This window comes from Sorex fumeus, unplaced genomic scaffold (assembly GCF_029834395.1).
Source record: "Sorex fumeus unplaced genomic scaffold, SorFum_2.1 ptg000131l, whole genome shotgun sequence".
Classification (NCBI taxonomy): Eukaryota; Metazoa; Chordata; class Mammalia; order Eulipotyphla; family Soricidae; genus Sorex; species Sorex fumeus.
In genome coordinates, this window is record NW_026606188.1 from 24739929 (window position 1) to 24749323 (window position 9395).

The 9395-nt window shown below is 46.3% G+C and overlaps 1 pseudogene; it reads right to left on the bottom strand.

The window, feature by feature from the left end:
- Window positions 1-405: 405 nt before the first annotated feature.
- On the bottom strand, window positions 406-6570 carry LOC130046093 (pre-mRNA-splicing factor RBM22-like; annotated as a pseudogene).
- Between the last annotated feature and the right edge of the window lie 2825 nt (window positions 6571-9395).

A 9395-nucleotide genomic window follows, 5' to 3' on the forward strand; every position in this document is an offset into this window, starting at 1 on the left:
ATTAATAACGTTCCAGCAGTAGCCAGATGTGTCCATGGCAGCTTCTCTACTGTCCATCCACCCTTTGGATACTTGTAGGAAAGCATGGCAGTCTCCCGCTGCCCACATCTGAACATATTCAGCTACCACAGGAACTACAAAGGAAGGAAACATTTATTTATTCCAAGGTTCCACCTTGCTGGGACTTTTGAATGCCCTTTCTTCCACAGAGCCTCAGAGTAAAGAGTGTGTTGGGGTTGCTGTGTTTCCTGACTGGAGCTCCCCTCTTCTGAGGGTCCTGGGAAGGATAGCAGGTTGGCCTGGAGCCTCACGAGAGGAGCGGCTGGTCCCATTGAATGGAGCAAGTGTGGACCAGTAGCTGGGAGTCAGGGTGGGCAATTCTAGGGGCTGGTGGCAGGGCAATGATCACCACAACTGAAGGACACTTTTGGGGTTGGTGGAGGGGTGGTTGGCAGAGGCTGCTTCTTCTGCAGGCACAGGAGGAACTGTTCCTGGGAGTCTTGGCATAAGCTTGAGTGTCATCCCAGAATTCGTGGTTCCATACTTCTTTTCTTCCCCTCCAGCTGCTCCATTTCACATGGAGTCTATAGCCATGATGATCAACTTCATAAAGGATTACTCAGAGGTCACTTCCACAGTGCACCTTGTGGCAAACTGGATGAAAGTGTACTGCTGTTCCTTGACCACAGTGATTGCCTCGAACTCTCCAAATGGGAAGAAAATATTCCTTAGATCTGTCTCAGTAACTGCCCTGGACTCCTGACAGAGTGTGGTGATGGACTGACCCTCTAGTGGGGCCAGATGTGGCATTGCTGAAGCCACTTTAGAAGCTTCTCTGCCACATGGTCACTGATCCCATAGTACCAGTCTTTAATGTTCTGATGAGCAAGGGGGTCATCTGGATCTGTGGGATTCTCATCGCTATATGGACATTCCTTTCTTCTCTTAACCTCTCCTTTTTAGCCCAGAAGAAGGAAATATGGGGTCGGTTTCTTCTATAATAGGGTGTGGTGGTGCCAGTTTGAAATCGGGTCACCAGCAGAGACAGCTCTCTCTTGCATGCACAGTGGCCATGTTTCGTTAGAGTTAGGTATCTCTTTCTCTGTATTTCGAATGTACTATTTCACATCTAATTGGGGCCTTTAGTCCTTAAAGGACAGCCCTGCGTCCAGACTTAGGGGGCAGGCCATAGACGAGGTCCAATAAACTGGTCTGACGGATGTTCTTCCTTTGACTGCAGGTCTGGCACACTGCCATCTTCGTGACTCACTTTTGGGCCCCAGTACACTGTGAATGATCAGGTGCAGATCTTGCATTCCTTCTCATGTTATTCCTTGGTCATTCGAACATGTGAATTTTCTCCAGGGCACATCTGGCACAGAATTGGGAAGTCCGTGTCTTCCCAGTTAGGCCTGTTGTAGTTGTTGGAACTCAGAGAGGTTGTGATCTGGAGTGTATTGGGACAGAGTCTTGTTTCCAGCTTTCTGCTCAACCTCCATGGGCACCAGTACTCAAGGAAAGGCCTGGGTAGAGCAGCTCAGTGCCAGCCTCTGCTGAGGTATTCCTGGGACTGAGTAGCCTTCCAGTCTCAGTCGAAGCTCTGTCTGTCTTTGTTTCTAAAGGTTAAGCTACCTGTGGACACCCTGCTCATTTCCAATTGATTTCAGTAGGACCAAGAAGACTCTCGGTGGTGAAAGCCTGGTTGAGAGGGTGAAGAGGGGCAGAGGTTCTAGCCCCGAGGAACAGTCTGGATTTCCAGGGCTGGCTGTGGCACTGCGGGTGTGCAACAGTGCACACAGCAGACAGCGTGCAGAAACTTGGCTCTTGAGCCCCTGATATTGACTGATATGGCAGCTGCATGGGGGAGTGCCGGCACTTGCTCATTTGCTGCCTTCATCAGTCTCGAAGTGCTGACTCTGCTGATAGAGCCGCCACCGCAGCCATAGGGCCCCTGCCCACTTCCTCTTCGCTCATCTGAAACGCCAAGGCCCAACCCAGCCTGCTTTGCATCTCTTACATTGGAGATTTAAAAGGCTGGCAGATTGCATAGGATTTTTGTGCTCTTTTCCCTTTGTGCTCTGGAGGGTAGAGCATAGAGGCCAAGAGTAAATGGTCTAAATTCACATTGTCATTTCCAGAAGGAGCCTGAAATGAAGCTCCTCTGAAAATACAGATGGAGGGCTGGGCTCTGGCTCTGCAGCAGAGCCTGGGTCTTGTGTGTGAGGCCCTTAGTTCAATATTTTGAAAGAAGCAAAGGCAGTTCTCAGGGCTAATTTTGAGCAGGACCTCATAGAATCTCAGTTTTGCACATTTAAAAAAATTGATTAAAAAGAATAGGAAAGAACTAAGTCAGAGAGATAAAAAGTAAGGTGCTTGCCTTGCATGTGACTGATCCAGGTTCAATCCACAGCACTGAGTATGGTTCCCTGAGTATAACCAGGAGTGATCCCTCACTCCTGGTTATACTCAGGGAGCCTAGGGTAAACCCTGTGCATAGCCAGGTCTGACCCAAAAACTTGGGAGAGGGAGAGGGAGAGAGAGAAAGGACAAAAAAGGAAATAAAAATCTTAGATCCCATTTCCTTAGTAAGCAAGGTATGAAAAAGAATGTAAAAGATTATCACAATTGAAAAATTGATTTGGCTTTAGGGTCAAGCCCAGGTGTGTGTGTGTGTGTGTGTGTGTGTGTGTGTGTGTGTGTTTGCTTTCTGCCATACTCAGGTTGGTACCTTCCATATGATGCCAGGGAAGGAGCCAGTGGCATGACCTTTAGCCCTTTGAACGATCTCCCCAGCCTTCACTATTTTCTCAATGACAATCTGGGGAAGTTCAGTTCTGAGGGGTGGGATTTTGTATTTTCAACACAAGTGTTCCCACCCCAATTTTGAAAGGAAAGGCAAGCAAAGTCTTGGACAATGGGGCGGGGGGGGGGGGGAAGGATAATTGCTACCTAAAATGTTTTATGTTGATGAAAATCAAAGTTTATTTACAAGCCAAGAGAACATTCTGTCAAATCTTTACTGCTCCCTAGCTAATACCCTACTGCTTGCCTTGGCTCTGCCTAATTTGAGAGCTTTCATCTCAGAGTACATGGTAAATACCAATTAATTTTCACAGCATTCTGAAGCTGGTCAAGTCATTTAAGCGTCTAGTGATGACAGGCTGTGCAGTGAGTAACAATTTTCCTTCGTTGTCATTACTTTGTCCACATGCTGGGAAACTAAGGCATGACTTTAAGGTTCTGGATCAAGTTGTGGATGTCCCAGGAACCCAGGCCTGTTGCTTTGGGATCTGTGGTGCTGCTTTCTAGTATCAGCAGTGGTGTGTGTCAGCAGCACAGGCAAGTCTGGTCCAAGGGTTCTGAGCGGCTGCTGCATCACAAAGGCATTCTCTGGATGGTGAGGGAAACGGGACAGGTGGCGTGTAGCCTCTGGCATGTGATGGCGGGTGCTTACTTGGCTCTTCAAGGGGAGGAGAAGGGCTCTCTGTGATCCCGAGAGACTGAAATGGGAGGGGATTCTCCTGGAGACAGCTTTGTCCTTAGAACTCTAAAAAGGGGCTGGTAGAGCTTGTGCCACCTCCTCCCCGATAGTGAAGCAGCACAGGGTTTGTGGCAGGGCCTGACTCCGTCTCCCTTGGCCTGTGTCCTGGCTGTGCATACGTCCCATAACTTTGGAAAGGGGCCTTGCTTGGTGTGGACATTTTTTTTTAAAGGGCTTATTTGTTTCCAACTTCAGGACTCTTATTCTCAGGTTTATTCAAATGGTCTTAGAATAGTTAGATAATTCTGGATTAGCTGGACTTTGATTTTTTATTTTATTTTGTTATTTTTTTAAGGACTGAAAGAGAAAGGGACCACTTCCATGATGTTAGAATGGCGAGGTCAATGGGTATTTACTTTTGCCCCCTCTTCTTTCTGGTCTCAAAGGTGAAAAAGAGGAGAAAGAATCTAATTCTAAGACTTAGCTGGAAAGGGGAAAGTGTTCTGACGCTTTGCTGGTCACTTCACACAAATAATTTGATTCTCCCCTCCCTCATAGGATTGCCGTCTCTCGGTGCTGTCCCCATTCTGAAAGACAGCTCCTTTAGATTCTGGCAATTAGGACACTGTGATGCCAAGATTTTTTTGTTTTTGTTGTTTGTGTATTCCTGAGGGTGCTCAGGGGACCATGCAGTGCCAGATATCAAACCCAGGGCCCCTGTGTGGGAGGCCTGCATTCAGCATGCTGAGGCCCTTCTCCAGCTCCCGTGCCGATTCTAATACCCAGAGTTTCTGGACTCCAAAGTCCATGTTCTTTCCTCTTACCGAGTGGAAGTCCCATTTTGAATGAAGGCTGACTGGATCCTGAATTCAGCCTCCAGGAGGAAAAAGCCAATGGGAGAGCACTGTCTTCCCTCTCTAGACCAGTACCACACATCCATCGTGACACTAGGATCAGGATATCAAAGTGTTGTTTCAACACCTATGTGACTAAAAGATCTGATTGAGTAAATGAGTACCTTTCCAGGGCGTGGCCTGCATGGTCCAGAATGGAGAGAGATGCTCTACAACTTGTTTGCCTATGTTCATTGCAGCACTATTCCTAATGGCCAAAATCTGCAAACAACCCCAGAGTCCATGAACAGATGACTGAAAAAGAAATTGTGGTACATAGACACAATAGAATACTACTCCACTATGAGAAAAGATGAAATCATGCAATTTGCTGCCACCTGGAAGGGGCTTGAGGGTATCATGTTGAGTGAAACCAGTCAGAGGAGAGGGACAAATACATATGAGATGCTGATGTCCATATGTGAAATAAAAAGAAGCATAGTAAGGGGATAACAAATGGCCTGAGAGCATCAAACCTATGAACTGGTCTACAGGACTGAGCCTACCGTGGTGGGGAGACAAGTCATGTGGGAAGGGTTTAAAGGGGTGGAGGGGCAGATCCTGAGGAAGTGGTGGAAGGAAGCAAATATTCTGGTGGAGAATTTGGTATTGAAACATTGTATGCATGAAACACTATCATGAACAATATTGTAAACCTTGGTGACTAAAATAAAAATTTAAAAAAATTGGGAGTTTACCCTCAATAATTAGTCAATAAATTTAAGGCACTAGAAGGATCTTCAAATTTATACTACTTTATCCTTGTCCAGGGCTGGAGCGATAGCACAGTGGGTAGGGCGTTTACCTTGCACGCAGCGAACATGGCCAACCCAAGTTCGATTCCTCCGCCCCTCTCGGAGAGCCTGGCAAGCTACCGAGAGTATCTCACCTGCACGGTAGAGCCTGGCAAGCTACCCATGACATATTCAATATGCCAAACACAGTAACAACAAGTCTCACGAAGGAGACGTTACTGGGCCCGCTCGAACAAATCTATGAACAATGGGAGGACCACGATCCTTGTCCTAAAAGCAGTTCTAGTAGATTTTACTGAGTGCTTATTATGTGCCAAATCAGTTCTTTAGACTATACGCTATTTAATCCTTCAGAAATCCAATGAAGAAGATCCTACTATTTTCTTCATTTAACAAATGATTGGGGGTGGTTGGGTCATACTTTATTATGCCCAGGGGTTACTCCAGACTCTGTGCTCAGGATTACTCCTGGCAGGGCTCAGGGGAGTTTATATGCTGGTGAGGTTAGAACTGGGGGCAGTCACATGCTGACCTTAATCCCATTCCTATCTCTTACTCTGTTTAACAGATAAAAAGCACCAAGCAGTAACTTGCCCAAGATTACACATGAATGAAGTAGCAAAACTGTGATTCGAGCTTCCAAACCTGGCACCTCTCAACAGCATCATCTCTTGACAGGAAACTTTGTTCAAAAATACAGGAAGGCGTTTCTGTACTTGGAGAAGCCTTCTTTGACCACATGTGATGGCCTCTCAGTATCTGTATTGCAAACCATAATGCCCAAAAGTAGAGAGAGAGTATGGGGGAAATTTTCTGCCATAGAGGCAGGGAGAGGTTGGGATGGGGGAGGGTGGAAACTGGGGACATCGGTGGTGAAAAATGTGCACTGGTGGAGGGATGGGTGTTCTATCATTGCATGATTGAAAGTCAAGCAATGAAAGCTTAGTAGCTGTACCTCATGGTGATTCAATAATAAAAAAAATAGAAGAATCTTCATTTCCTCGTTGACATTTCTGGAGTAATAGCAGCCTTCTTTCTCACAGAGTTGGAGTCTCAGCCCTTCCTCATACAGTCCCATTTCTTTTCTTTTTTTTTTTTTTGGTGGGGGTTGAGGCTACACCCCGTGATACTCAGGAATTGCTCCTGGCTTTGTACTCAGGAATCATTCCTGGCTGTGCGGGGGACACCATACAGGATGCTGGGGATCAAATCCATGTCAGTCGTGTGCAAGGCAGGCGCCCAAACCCGCTGTGCTATCGCTCTAACCACCCCCGCCCCGACTCTGCTCCTCCTCTTCCCTCTCAACTGTTTTCACAGCTTCTTGGAACCTTCTTTCAGAGCTGTGTATCATCACCCTTGATGCGATCTTTGTCCTGGACGCCTGCCGATGTTGGAGAGAGGCGAAACCTCGCTCCTCTCGCACGAAGGCTGCTCCTGCCATCACAGACAGCATCCCAGAGAGGCAGCCGTTTACCCGCAATGAGCGCTGTGGTTGAGGTTAATGAATATGTCTTAGCTCGTCTAAATATAAGTCTGTGCTGCTCACTGGAGAAAGACCTTCAAAGAAAGGTCTCGGGGTACCCACCCTCTGCTATTATGGGGAGGAGAGTGAGCAAGACTGCCCTCGCCTCAACTTTTGACTTGGATGCTGAAACTCACATCTGCTTGCCCTTTTGTGTGTAAATCGGTTTGCAAAATTACTCATCTCTTGTATGTGTAAAACAGCATAGGCTCTTTTTCTTCCCTCTGAATCTTTTGATTCCCCCACCTGCTCTGTCACAGGAGAATGAGGGTTAGAAACAACTTGTTTTAGTTTCATGGGTTTTAAAACTCAGACAGATGGAAGGATGATCTTGGTTAGCTCTGTCTATGGGTTGAGGCTCACTCTTTCCGGTCCCTCCCTTCTACTGTTGGTTTCTCTGTAAATGTAACTCGTGATTCTTAGACCTCCTCCTGTGACCTCCTTTTAAGCTTGGTCCTGAAGAAGGGAGTTGGCAGAATGAGAGAACATCAGGACCTGGGAGCTCATTCTCTGTTAATTTCATTCTCCTTCACGCTGAGATAGAGAAGTTGAAGAGAACTGCTGTCCCGCGGGTCTCTCCCCAGACAGAGCCACATTCTCATGCTTCAGGGGAAAACTCACATCAGAACAATCGATTCTTGATCTTGTGGAGAGTAGATGATTCAATTCTCTTTTTTCCAGCTTGCAAGAACAGTGCTGGTCTGCCCACAGCAGGAAGTGTTCAGAGAAGGGCTCTACCACATGGCCTGCAAGAAGTTGGGAGGAACTAAAGTGCTGGTTGCTGATTGTAGTTCCCGTTCTCTAAGTGTGGGATCCTGGGGGATAAAGGGGAAGGCTAGAGATTGCTTAAGAGCCTCCCCCAGGGAGAGGCCTTGCTCATACTCCTGACCCCACCCCTGGTATTTCCTTGTGATTTGACTAACTGTACTGATAAGCAAACTCAGTTTTTTAATCCTTGAAATGGGAAAGTAGCAGAATCTCTCCTAAAAGGTAACTGCATACTTTAAACCTGTTCATGTATATTAAAATTTTGAACTTTTTGGGGGGTGGTGGGTGGGGGGATTAGGTAGTTTGGGTCCCACCCTGCAGTGTTCAGGGCTTCTAGCTCTGTGTTCAAGCACAGCCACTTCTTGGCAGTTCTCTGGGGATCATATATGGTATCAGGGGTTGACCCCATGCAAGACAAGCATCTTACCCCTGTACTATCTTTCTGGTCAAGAATTTAAACTCTTGCTTCTGTCATAGTAAGCACTTAAATGTTAGTTCTTTCAATTTTAAATATACGTAACATTCAACTTTAAGTCTTCAGAGATTTTTGAATCTGATATAGAGGAAAGGTCAAGCAGTAGGGTGTTTGCCTTGCACGCAGCCAACATGGCCAACCCAAGTTCGATTCCTCCGCCCCTCTCGGAGCCCACCAAGCTACCGAGAGTATCTCGCCCGCATGGCAGAGCCTGGCAAGCTACCTGTGATGTATTCGATATGCCAAACACAGTAACAACAAAGTCTCTGATGGAGACGTTACTGGGCCTGCTCGAGAAAAATCGATGAACAACGGGAGGACAGTGACCGTCATAGAGGAAAGGTCATTGGTTTTAACTTAAGTAGGGAGCTTAAGTTATATGATGTTGATGAAGTTTTATGGACCAATGTGAAGATTGGTCTGAAAGTGAAGGCTAATGATTTCTTAGGATAGCCACCAGCACAAACAGATAATGTGTGTGATGTCAACCAATATTTCTCCCCCTTTCTCCTTATGCCAATGACATGTTCTCTTATTATTTGTTTACTGGGGGGCCTCAGTCAGGAATCTTAAGCTCTTACAATCCCTAGTTAGTTTGTGTACAGCAAAAATTGGCCTGTGTATAGTGAGAGTTTGATCAATCCACCTATGGGCGTAAATAAGCCTTCAAATTAAGGATTCGGTGCTCAGAGCTTCTCCTGTGTGGATGTACAGGTTAGGGGGTTTGGGGGGGGGGTCTTCACTTCCCTTCTCATCTGCTGGTTTCCTCTGCACGGGCTCCTGCCTCTCTCTATTCCACTCCCACTGTGATCCTTTGGAGGCTTTTGCGTCTACTTTACTCACATTGCTCAACCCCACACTTGGAGAGAAATGTGTTTGCATAAATACTAGCAGATGCAATTTTTAAATATCACTTTTTCTTTTCTGGCACTCTGTGAGAGAAATGAGCAAATATAAACAGAAGAGTATCACACTAGAATTATAGCAGATGGGTTCCCCCTGGGAATCTGGACTCTCCCGGAGTTTACACATTTGGGAGAAGATGTAGGATTATGACAAAATCCACTTGTAAAGCTCTTTCTGTTTAGTTCTTGGGCACAGAAATTAGCTGCTTAAAAATTGGGCTTAATCCACATGTTTGGTCCAAATTTTTCCGTTAGGGGGACTTGCAGTGGGAGGGATTCTCCTTTTAATACTAGCAGAACCCCAGTCTGATTGGAGAGAAAGTTAATCTTCTCTTCATGCTGTAAGTGCAGGGGAGGAAACTCTTCACTTCCCTGTCGGATGGCATCATGCTTGACATCAAGATATTATTATGGGTATTAAAAAATAGAAGCAGATTGCACCCCTGCCCCCAACTTCACCTGATTTGGGCCACTGAATTGAGACTATATCAGCAGAAAACGATCTACACCCAAAGATGGCTGTACCGTAAGATAATTGTCACTCCAGACAGAGTCTTTGTTGTTGTTTCATTTTAGGTGCTGGGAGTTGAACCCAG